Raw genomic sequence first — 13,351 nt, forward strand, 5'->3', positions numbered from 1 at the left:
TCATGGACAAAATAAAGTCCACACTGTGATCCAATCTATTGCACCTTTTGGTTGGGATTCAAAGAGTCAAGTTGTTCATTAAAGAAACAACATCAAAGTTCAAAGTTCAGTTCAAAGTTCAAAACAACTTTATTTCGATTCATAACGAATCATAAAAAGCACGTAGACATAAAATACATAACTAAGGGGTACAGTTACATCGGGTAGCAGTCACTATAAAAATAGAGCAATTAAAATATTTACAAGATTTTTTAAAAAATGCGGAAATTTATCGATAATTACATCGGGTGTTGTCAAAACTGTTAAGTTATCTATTTCCAGAACGTTTTTTAAGGCGAAAGGCAGCTACCAGAAAGTTAGCAACACTAAACATAGTTAGTGGTGAATCTAACTTTTTTAAATAAAATAGTGCAGGCTTGATTTGCACGAACCCCTTGTTCTTGAGCAATGGAACAATATACTTTTTCCTGGGCAGATCGTATATACCACAGAAGAACAAAAAATGAGCAGTGTCCTGCAGAGAAAAGCCATCACATTTACAGGCCGCTAAGTCCTCTGGCTTGGCCCATACCTTCGAGTCATTTAACAGAAAGTGAATCTGGTTAAGTCTTAGTTTGGTTAATAACCAGCGATGTAATGGAATCGACACTACTGTTAAATACGGTTCAATGGCCGGTGTAGTTTTGGAAATATAATGCTCCCTCACAGTAAGTTTCGCAAGCTCACAGCTCTCCCGCTCCATTTCTCTCGCTTGGGAAAAAGTCACTTTGAACCATTCCAGGTCATTCTTAACGATGCAGTCTGGTTTATGAAAGAGATCTGGGCGGCCCAGGGAAGTTAATGTGTTTTTAATATATGCTAGCCACGGGATATTTTTCATATTGTCCAGAAGTAGGCAGTCTCTCATAATTGTGTGGTTCAGAGTTAAATTGGAATTCAGCCATGTTTTTAACCACATCAAGATAGGGGATTGTTTGATGGTGTCACTAATGTACCCCTGGCCTAGTTCCATATGGACAGAAAAGGTGGCTGTGGATTGAGGTAATCCTAAAAGCATACGTAAAAATCTGTTTTCTTCCGTCTGTATTGGTTCTATATTGTTGGAATAACCCCAAATGGAAGCCCCGTACCTTACTACTGAGATTGATTTTGCTCTGTAGAGTGCCAGCATCGCTTCCGTTGGCTTTCCACCCAGACGTTTTGAGAAGCCGACAATGGCGGCTGCTGTTCTTTTCATGGCGTTAGTTTTAACGGATATTTGAGGTGCCCATGTGCCCTTTTCGTCATATACTACCCCCAGGTAGGTGAAAGTTCTCACATAAGAAATAGAAGTATTAGCACAGTAGAAGGTCTTCAAGTCCTTATTTTTTCTGCCGCCTACAGCCATAACATGGGACTTGTCTGTGTTGATTTTTAAGTCAAGGGAGGTCATAAAGACATCGAAGGATGTCAGTAGTCTTTAAAGCCCAAGAGGAGTACGTGCCACGAGTACCGCGTCGTCCGCGTAAAGGAGGACCGGGGTGGTCAGTCCGCCAAAACGCGGGACGTCGAGTGTTGCCAGCTCCAGTGTGGATTCGAGGTGGTTGATATAGAGTGTAAATAGCATTGGGGCGAGAATACACCCCTGTCGCACCCCTCTGGTAGACTTGAATCCAGCTGTACAGACTCCTTCCGGCGTCATCCTAATGGACGCCTCTAGGTCCCGATGAGCCTCAGCCAGAAAATGAACCAAGGTAGGGTCCATCCCCAGTTCCAGGAGGATGTCCCACAGCCTGGACCTATTCACTAGGTCGAAGGCAGTGGACAAGTCCATGAACCCCAAGTAGATTGATCCACTAGATGCCACTGTGTATTTGCCTAGGATCAGATGTAAGTTGAGGCACTGGTCCTCCGTCCCTCTCCCCTTACGAAACACGTATTGGGCATTTGATAAGATGTTATTGCTGGCAGCCCACTCGTCAATCCTTGCCAGTATCACTTTCCCCAAGATTTTGAAAGACGAGTCGATTAGTGAGATGGGGCGGTAGCACCTCGGGTCTCCCCTCTGGCCTTTCTTGAAGATTGGAATGATGGTGGCATGTGACCAGGAGACAGGCAAGCTATGTATCATGGCGGCATTGAAGACGTTGGTCAAGATGTTAGCCCAGAAAGAGACATTTGCCTTGAACATATCTGCTGGGACGCCATCTGGGCCTGGCGCTTTCTTCCCTACTGTGTTGGTTATGGCTTTTTCAACTTCTTCCGTATTAAAGGAGAGTGCTGGCTTAGGGGAGTTAGAATTGAGGATAGTAGGTGTTTCACATATTTGATCACTCCCATAGATGATTTTGAAATAAGCTAGCCAGTCCTCCTCACTGATGTTGGCCTCTAGGGTATCATTAGCTTCTCCAGAGAACAGGGGATTGTTTATAATGGCCCAGAAGCTGGAGCTATCTCTTAAGGTGGCCTTTTCCATTAGTGAGGACCAGGCATCCTTTTTAAGAACTTCTTTACGTTCATGAATAATATTATAGTATTCTTGTCTTAGTCTGGCAACTTCCCCTCTGTCCCTTGGTGATTTTTTTAGTTCATTCAGGAGGCGAGTGTGTGCTTTCGAGCAGGCTTTGTTGAACCAGCCCTTGGTCAGTTGAGTCTTTTTCCTGGATTTAGCTGTAAGTTCATCAGAAATTAAAACACACAAAGTATCAAAGGCGGTGATTACATCCTCCCCCTGTTTGGAGTTGTCTTGGCAAATGTCTAATTCATTGCGGGCTTTGCTGCTTAGAGTCTTGAAGAACTCAGTTGGAACTACTTTGGACCACTTCAGCCTTCTACCTTGGTCCGTGGGCCGCACGGCCAGCTCAGGCATTTTGATTGTCCCCTCCTTGAGTAGGCCCGCAGAACTGGTAAGCTCAAGGATGACTGGGTTATGGTCACTAAACGCGGCCACAACTGCATTGTAAAAGACGACCCAACTTAATAATCCAGGGGAAACAAAGATGTAATCAATGATCGATTCGGAATTTCTAGCACTGTATGTCATAACCCTTTCACTGTAGGCGTTAAACCCCGGTTCGTAGAGGTCCACGTTCACAAGGAGGTTTTCTAGTGCCAGTCCTTTAGTATTGTGTTCAAAGTGTTGGTAATCGCCTGAGGTAGGGCAGTCAGTGTCTTCAATGTGGCAGGAAAGCCTGCAGAGATGTGTGTTAAAATCCCCCATAATTATAGTGTGCAACAAAGTGGTTTGGCGTTCTTTAAAATTAATCAGAAAAGACTGTAGAGAACAGAGATGCTCAGTGGAGTGTCCGTCTGCTACAGAGTTATAAAAATTTATAAGAATATATTTATGACCATTGGCTAAGCTGATCTCTAGACACAAGAAATTGGGTGAGTTAGTGGTTATTTGTTTAATGGTTCCCGCCAATTGGACAGTAATCAAGATCATAAGGCCCCCTTTGTCCCTTCCACTGGAAGATCCAGTAGCTGGGACAAAGTAAGATGTAAACCCAGGAACCCAGAAATCGCCATTGCAGTCCCAGGTTTCTTGTAGGGCTATAATGTCATGTTGGTTCAGAAGGTTCAGCCAAACACTGTCCTCCCTTTTTGAGCGAAGGCCGGCTATGTTCCAGCTTATGAGTTTAGGCCTTCTGTTGGGAGCTCCTAGAGGGGGACAGTTCCCTGTAGGTTGTCTGGGCATAGGGGTATTGGTGACTGGGCGTCAATCTTGTTCATCCGCCTGAGTCAAGGGCATGAATCTATTATGCAGGGTTAAAGTGCTATTGAGGGACATTGGAATGTGTGTGACCGCCTTATGATTACTCAACCTATTAATCGGGGACCAGCTATAGTCTGGTTCTGGTTGAGTATTATCGAGATGGGAGGGCAAGCTAGGTGTCCTATCGAATCCCCTGCCTTGGTCATAACCCAAGTTCGAAAAAGGGTGAGGTCTAGGTTTGGGATAGAAGAAGCCCAGGGGTACGGCACGGGGCCCAGCAATTAAGCCCTCTAAGGGTGAAGCATCCCAGAGTAATCTACGGGCCTCTCCCGGATTATTGAAGTTGATTATCAAGCAGTCTCCCTCAGTTGTTTTATTGGTTCGCCCGATCCAGCCCACCCGCCGAACAGAGATAATGGCATTGGAAACTTCGTTGTCTCCTGAGCAGGTCGAATTTGCCCAAGATTTAGCCCTGGCTAGCAATTGGGGCAGATGTTCATGTTCACCTGATTTGAGTGGGGGAACATTTACCAAGATGGCTACAAAAGGGGCAGCCTCGGGAGGTAGGTTAATAAAAGGTTGACGAACAGGTTTGGGTGGGCTAGGTAGGTTCTGTTGACCTGTAGTAGCAGGAGCTGCAGGCTTATTTGTTACTCCTGTTATACTAGGGATGTCTTTCGTGGTAGTTGCTGGTCTAGAGGACGAGTTGGATGCAACACTCCTGGTAACTGAGAAATCTTCCCTTGGTCTTTTAGTACCAAAGTTTGGTTGAGGACATTTAGAACCTAGGTCCGCCGGTGTATTACCTTTAAAAACAAAAGTTGCTGGGTCGGCTATTTTGTGGTGTTCATTTAGTCGTTCACATTTCCTTAAGATGCCATCGACGCACTGATGTAAGACGTCTATGATGTCTGAGGCTATTTTTGTAAGTGTGGGCTCTATCTTGTCAGTGATTGCTTTTTCCACCATGTCTCTGATAGCCTTTTCAAGTGAACCCACTGTGCCCTTTCCTCCCTTGAGATTCTGCGTATTCCTTTTTTTATACTGTCTTTTTGCCTGCTTTGTGCTTGATGTTCTGCGTACTCGAGCTGAGCTAGGAGGTTTGGGGGTAGCCCCATTAGAGTCAGCAGTAGTAGGGTGAGGAGGTAACGCAGACACCTCGGGCGGGGCGATAACAATTTTTGGTTCAAGGGGAACAGATGTGATACCGAGTTGTGGATGGCTTGTACTCTCCTTGCTGTTCAGCGATGGTTCTAGCCCCAATTTGCGTTCGGTTCTTGCAATTTCGGTAGTCAACTTCCCCACCTCCGAGGTTAGAAAAGAGAGAATGCTATTAGATTTCCTGGGGACTTTCTCCTTGGGTGTACCACCCACAGTGGGGGAGGGTAGCTTTCTCTTACCAATTTGAGCCTGAGTCCTGGGCGTAAGGGGGGTGGCCCGTCCCGTCCCTCGTCGTCCCTAGACGGCCACAGACGGCCCGCCCTCTGCCCGGGCTCCGCCCGGCTCCGTCCGCGCGCGTCCGCGACGCGGAGGAAGCTGTTCCCTTTTATGAGCCTCCTGGCGCTTTCCCACAGGAGGAGGAAGCGGTGATGAAGCAGAGCAAGCTGGGAGCTGTAGTCCAGTCACAGTGTCAGGAACCCAGCGGCGCTGCGTGGTTGAGCCTGGCAGGTTAGTGCAGCGTGCAGCATAGCGCTATGACCCCTCCTGGAGCCGGTATGCGCTAGCGGTGTCCCCAGCTCCTCTGTGGGAGCTGTTCCCTTTTATGAGCCTCCTGGCGCTTTCCCACAGGAAGAGGAAGCGGTGATGAAGCAGAGCAAGCTGGGAGCTGTAGTCCAGTCACAGCGTCAGGAACCCAGCGGCGCTGCGTGGTTGAGCCTGGCAGGTTAGTGCAGCGTGCAGCATGCAGTGTAGCGCTATGACCCCTCCTGGAGCCGGTATGCGCTAGCGGTGTCCCCACAAACAACATGAAAATTGTAGATTAATTTCTCTCAGATTTTAAAATATCTAAGAACTTGCAGCCTAGCGGCTGGAAGGCTCACATAGAATCGGTGAATCAATCTGAGTATCCACCGCCGCAACTTGAAGAGCAGTAGAAAAATACTGTTATCATGTAGTCATTTGGAAAAGAAAGCACTTACCAACTAACTTGCTGGGGCAGCGGTAGCACGGTATTGAACATTAACAGAGGGCCTGATTACGAATTTTGTGGTAAATATTTCGTTACCGGTACTATTTTTTATGCGGTAAAATCTATCAAGAATAACTCAGTAAATATAAGAGGCAGAATCCGTGGTATTAGAGGTTTTTTAAAAGGCTTTATTCTTATAAAAAGGGAGACAATTCGAATTGTGGGCCTTCTGTTCCATCACCACGAAAGTTCAGGAAGGAAGGGAGCCTATATTATTGACAGATAGGCAGTTTTATAGAAAATACATTACAGTAAAGCAGATGCAAAAGGCGTAACAGCTGATAAAAGGTGCATACGTAGCTAATAAAGGGCGTAATTTAATAAACGTCACTAAACATGATATCACAAGTGGGTGGATCCATATTCCATAAAAGAATCCTGCAATGTCAGCAGAAATGCTTGGCAAGGATGCGCACGCAGCCGCATGACGTGTGATTGACGTGCAACTAGAGGGTGAAGGGGACTTGACATTTAGCTCTACATGTGGAGACAGAAGTCTGGGGTTATGTCAACCTAATTCCAAATCATATCTAATATCCTATGTTTAAAGAACTGTGTTATCCAAAAGGAAAGGTCTCTTAGGATAGAATCTTATTCTATACTGACTATACTGACTGTTAGTGCGTGTACAAGCGTCTAAGTGTCTACACTAGATGCGAGGGGGTAGGAATATTCCATGGTAACGGGGCTATGAGTTATTTGCATGAGGGCAGCGAGGCCTGGCCCTTTGCACGGGAGCTGGAAGAATGTTTACCTAAACTACTAGACAGGAATGCATCGGATGAGGAGCGAAGGAGATAATCTCGAAGGTGAAATACAGTTTTTGGCATGCGACAGGCTGGATCAGGCACCGTTAGCCGCGCAGGGAGTAAGACAAAGTTCATGGTCACAGATGCAGGCTCAGACTGGAGCTTTCAGAGGCAGAAGGCAGGAAAAGGCTTGATGACAGAATTCGGGCCTACTCGCCTGAATCTGTGAAATGTGGAAAGTGAACCACATAAAGTCGGTGGCCTTTCATACTTAGGAATGGGATATCTGACCCATTCATGGCGGATCTGAAAGAGGACATGTTGACGGTGGACGCACATATGTTTGCGTCTTCAGACCTGGAGCAGGAGGGAACATACATGTACTTATAGCATGCACATGGAGCCGTTGGGGTCTACGATAGGGGACATAACTGATCACAAAATTCATATTTCCTCATTCCCTCCTTGTCCCCTTCGGACCCTTAGGAGATATCGATCTTCATCAATCCATCGATCTGTTCATATAGCATCATTTGTTCTTCTTTCTTCTTCCGGGATCTCGAATGAAAACTTGGATGTGGGATACACGAGGTGGCACACAGACCACAAATCGCTGGCCCACATTGTAGACATAAGCAGCAACTGAATAGTATGAGAAAGCCAATACCTAGGAAGGATAGGATTCTCCATCCCCAGGCTGACAACACGCCCCAGAACCAACCGGACCAAGTCCAGGTGCCTGGACTCTGGTGTATCTGGTTTACAATCTTATGAAGGCGAGTTATGGCTTTATATACTGACGGTGAATTTTCTGGTATGAAAATGCAACAACTTGATCCGATGATCCTACAAGCTCCGCCCCTATTGGCCAGGATGACGTCAAGGACAAGACGGTTTTGAAGCACAACAATCCGCATAGCAGACTGCTCTTCTGTTAAATTGCCTAAGGCGGAAATAGTTTCGTTCACTACTGCTTCAAGGGTTCTGATTAATCTACGTATCAGCTTACTATTAGTGACTGTACCTATATAGGGAAAGAAACCTTTATTGAAATCTGTGTATTTCTCCCATGCTGTTTCAGTGTAATCAACAATTGGGAGATCTCTCTGCCGTCTATTGTGTACTAAATGGGTATTTCTGTGATAATCAGGAGGAGCTAGGAAAACAGGTGGCAGAAGGAATGCTATGTAACAGGTACCATCCCAATCTAAAGGTAGACATATATATGCGGTCTGGCCACATATGAAGTAGGAATGATGGGAAGCTCTAAATGTAGACTTGCCTTGATCACTGAATTTTATTACAGTGGTGCATTTACTATGGCCCATATGTATGGAACCATTCTTTCTTATACATAATTCCCCTTTTACTGGGAATACTGACATGGCGGGCAAGATTGGTGTAGCTTCAGATTCAACGTTCAGGATCATGAGGTTAAGTGTAAAATTACCTAATCCATATACTTCATTTTCTAGATCAGTTCCTGTTCTTTTGGGAAGTCCCTCCTTGTTACGGTAGCAGACTTTAAGTAAAGCTAGGTTCAGGTTTCCCCATACCCAGTTGTCTTGATAAACTGCGGAATTTGAATCTAGGGTATTAATCAAACTAAACCATGCTCCACAGGAGCCATTGTGTGTGAACGGATAGGGAAAGAGGGGCAAGACTCCCTTATAGTTCTGATAGGGAGGGAGTCGGCCACATATCCAACAATTTGTGGCATTGCTGGTTTGATGGGAATGATGTAACATACTAATGAATGTGTTGTTGCGCAGCGCAAATCTATAAGACAATTCATGTGGAGGTAATTCACTAAAAGAATGTTCTGCAGTTATATTATAAGCATGTTTAGGAATAGGGTAATACATGTGCAATAGGATGCTGACAATGATGATCAAAAGACTTAGAAAAAACAAAATTAATAATGTTACTGTACAGTGACTACGAAGTGATTTACAATACGCATGCTTTTTCAGCTGCTTTCGCTGATTTCTCTCTCTATTTCGGTCTAGAGGATACATGTCAGAGACAAATTCAACCGATTCACCTTGGAGAGGACTTAAACAATCAAATTGTCTGACTTATTAGACCTCAATTTTAGTTTATAGATTTCTGAGTTCGATTGCTCAACCAAGGGGAGCTTTGAGTCTGTCTTTGAGGAAATACAGGGTTTAGTCTCTATATTGGATGGTAGTCCATAAAATTTCTTGATATGACTTGAGTGCAACCATCCTTTTCTTCCCTCGATTTTCACGGCTGTCCTGGTGGTAAGTAAAACTAACTTCGGTGACTTCCACCTAGGATCCAGTTGGGTCTTCCGGTCAAAGTTCCTGACCAGCACCAAGTCCCCAGGAACCACGTCATGGGGCTTCACCTCAGTATTGTCGGGAAAAGCTGCGGATACCTGTGAACGACAAGATTGTAGTGCAGACATCAAGGAAGCCAGGTAATCTGTCAGCATATTACAGTCAACGTCAGTGATTTTACGAGGTATAGGCGTCCCCCACATATTTGGTGGTCTACCGAAGATCACCTCATACGGGGATAGCCCTGTTCGAGAATGTGCTACCATTCTCATGTAAAAGAGCGCAACTGGTAAGGCTACTATCCAATCGACTCCTTTTTCTCTACATATTTTGGACAATCTAATTTTCAAAGTTTGATCATGGCATTCTACGAGACCTGCTGCCTCGGGATGTCGGACACAGTGAAATTTCCATTGATACCCTAATAGAAGGGAAACGTGTTTCATTAGTTCGGATGAGAACGGCTGGCCGTTATCTGAATAGACAACACGTGGTAAACCGTACCGTGGGAAGAATTCTCGAACTAACTGTTTGGCAGTAGTCGGGGCAGTGTAATCTGAAACCGGGTATGCTTCTGTCCAACGGGAAAGAGCACAGACAACTACGAGAACATATTTGAATCCTCGACATCGTTCCATCTGGATATAATCCATCTGGAGGACTTCAAAAGCATGATCGGGAGTTTGGAATCCACCCTGTTCTACGGGGATGCTTTTACCTGGATTAAACTGACAACATATCATACAGGTACGAACTTTTTGTTTAGCTGCGGCTCGTAAATGTTTGTTGAACCAAATGTGTTGAATGCTGTCTAGCATAGCTTTTTCTCCTAGGTGCGCTGGACTATGTATAGTGTTAATGATGACTTGGACCATTGAGTCGGGAAGAAACCATATAGATTTTTCCTTCGTCATCCATCCCTGATCTGTTTGGATCCCTCCTAATTCAGTCCATTTCTTTATTTCTTCTGGTGTAGAGTGTGTCTGTATATCAATTACATCAAGGGCGGGATCCTTAACTGTCATGCAATGGGTTGGTGTCGGAACTATTGTCTTTGTCATGTCAGTTGTGTGAGTCTGATTCTGAGCAGTCTGTTTAGCTGTTCTGTCAGCTAGGTCATTACCCTGAGAAATGATATCGGTAACTTTTGTGTGGGCTTTGCATTTCATAATCGATATTGCAGTAGGTAGATGAATCGCGTCTAATAGGGCTTGAATGAGGGGTCCGTGTTGAATGTGGGCACCGTGAGAAGTTAAATAACCTCTCTCTCGCCACAGTACGCCGAAGTCATGGACAACTCCAAAGGCATAACGTGAATCTGTGTATATGTTGACTTTTTTATTTTTGGCTTGAATACAGGCTTGTGTCAGAGCGGTGAGCTCTGCTGCTTGAGCTGACAAAGTGTTAATACAATTTGTTTCAATGACTTCAGTGTCTGTTGTGACTGCGTAAGCGGCCACTAACTCTCCTGTACTTGTTCTCATACATGACCCATCTACATACAATGTCAAGTCTGGATCTGTCAAAGGGATATCTGTCAAGTCTTGTCTGGGTTTCGTCGTGATAGTAATGACTTCGACACAATCATGTGCCAATGGATCTGTTCCGCCCACTGGTAACAGTGTGGCAGGATTTAACGTATTACAACGTCTGATTTCTATATGTGGCTGAAACAGTGTTAATTCGTAACCAGTGAGTCTTGCTATCGTCAAGTGTTGTGTTTGTGTGCGGTTCAAGAGAACCTCTACTGCGTGTGGTACTTGTACTGTTAATTGATGTCCTAACACTATGGCATCGCTTTGTCTGATTGCTAAAGCTGTTGCTGCCACTGATTTCAGGCACGCTGGAAGTGCCTGAGCTACTGGATCTAATGTACTAGAGAAATAAGCACATGGTTTATGTGATCCTGCTTGTTCCTGAGTGAGTACTGACAAAGCAGTACCTTCGCGTTCTGTAACGAAGAGTGTAAACTGTTTACTGTAACATGGTGTTGCTAGGACTGGTGCTTGGCATAAAGCTTTCTTTAAGCTTTCAAAGGCGTGTGTATGTTCTGGAGTCCAAGGGAGGACAGTCGATGTGGCTGCCTCCTGTGTTGTCAACTGGATGAGTGGTTTTGCTAGAAATGCATATTGAGGGATCCACTGCCTACAGTATGAAGTGAGGCCTATAAAAGCCCGTACCTCCTTTTGTGTCTTGGGTGGTAGCATGTTAGCGATTAACTGGATGCGGTCGGATGTAAGCTGCCTTCCCTCCTTGGACAGCGAGTGCCCAAGGTAAACAACTCGCTGGACACAGAATTGCAGCTTAGAGGGGGACACCTTGTGCCCCTTGTCAGCCAAAAATTTTAAAACCGTCAGTGACGCTTTTTCACATTCAGGTTCACTTCGGGCGGTGATCAGCAGATCATCGACATATTGAAGCAAGGCAGTGTTAACTGGCATATGGATACTGTCAAGTTCTCGTTTCAGTGCTTGGCTATAGATGCTGGGGCTTTCTGTAAATCCTTGAGGTGCGCGTGTGAATTTAAAACTTCGTCCATTCAAACTAAATCCGAATAAATATTGACTTTCCGGATCTATTGGGACGCTAAAGAAAGCATTCTTGAGATCAATTACAGTGAAAAACGTTGCTTCTGAGTCAATAGCTGTGAGTAATGAAGAGATGTCTGGGACCACGGGGAATTGTGGCACAATACATTTATTTAATTCGCGCAGATCAATAACTAATCGATATACTGGTGGAGCTTTTGGATCTGTTCTTTTAGGAATCGGAATTATCGGAGAATTACATACATTGGAGTCTGTTTCGACAACCACTCCTTGTGCAATGAGCTCGTCAATGATTTGCAGTAAAGCCACTACAGCATCTGGTGGTAACTTGTATTGTTGTATTCGTGGTAGTACTATTCCTGATTTCAGTGTAACTCGATATGGTGTAATGTTCATGCAACCAACATCAGTGGGGCCTTGTGCCCATAAATGTGTAGGTAAATTCTGCAGTCGGTGATCCATGTCTCTGGATACATAGTGACCTTTAAAGTCACGTAAAAATAGTCGTACTCCTTCCGGAGAACAACATATTATAGCTCCTAGAGCTTTCAATGTTTTTATACCTAACAAGTTTTCTGGACATGATTTAGTAAGCAATAAATCTGTAGTACGTGTCAATGGACCAATCGTAAGTGGAAGAGGTTGTGTTACGTCATTAATTATAGGTTTTCCTGAGAATCCAAGGGAAATATTCTGTGAGCCTGAGAGGGGTGCCCCTGGAACTTCACTACGTCTTATAGTTGTTCTGCTTGCCCCTGTATCAAGTAAAAACTTTCTGTCTTCCCCTAATAGTTCACTATGTACATAAGGTCCCTCTTGGTCTACAGGAACCTCAATAAGGGGTAAGCCAACTTCCCTCTCTAGGCTATCTCATGAGTATCGCTGATAATCGGGATAATCTGTTTGTGCATACTGATACATTTGTTGTGTTGTTGCTTGAGTTGCAGCAGTAGGCTGCGCTTGTGGTGGTACTACAATTTGTTGTGGAGCTGCCTGTTGCGGAGCTAATTGTTGCGGAGCTAACCTAGGTTGTGCCTGCTGAGGCGTCTGTTGTTGATTCTGATCCTGTCTAGGTGGACGTGGTCTCTCATGTGTTCTACCTGTAGCAATATTATGTTTCAGGACTGGACAATCGTGTATATAATGACCTGGTTGTTTACAATAGTTGCATGTCCCTTTCGCAGGGCCTGCGGAATCACCCTTTTGATGACTATCGGCTGGAACTGACTGTGCAACAAGCATTTTCATTTTCGTATCTTTCATACGTCTTTGTTCGTGTTCTTGTTCTTCTCTAATTCTATTGTGATGATATTGTAACATCTGTAGCATCTGTGATGGGGTATTACCTTGCCAGGTACTTTCGAATTTCAATACTCTATTCTTGACTTGTAGCAGAGAATTTTCAACTAATTTTGTCACAAACAGATGTGGATATGACTCACTACTGGCTTTTATACCACTATTTATACTGAAACATTTTTCAAATCGGGAATAGAAATCACTAGTGTCTTCATCTGGTTTTTGTTTACAGGCTGAGATTGCACCCCAGTCTTCCTTTTTCGTAGTTAATAAACGTGGCAATACCTGTATTAGTAATCCTGCTAGTGCTGTAGTCTTATCCCCAAGCCCTGCTCCTGCAGCTCGGGCCTTTTCTTCGTTTTCTAATGCTGTCCAATCTATCTTTTGGTCTCCTACCTCCCATTCTTTTTCTTTCAGTTTTTCATAAACTCCTGCGGGTAATAGGACTTTTAATATTTTCATAATGTCGGGGTAGGTATACTCTCCCATGAGTAACATGTCTTTTATCTCACGGTGGAAACCTGCTGGATCTTTATCATGACTGGGTACTACTTTCTTCATTTCTAATA

The sequence above is a fragment of the Triturus cristatus genome, chromosome 6 (assembly GCF_964204655.1).
Source record: "Triturus cristatus chromosome 6, aTriCri1.1, whole genome shotgun sequence".
Lineage (NCBI taxonomy): Eukaryota > Metazoa > Chordata > Amphibia > Caudata > Salamandridae > Triturus > Triturus cristatus.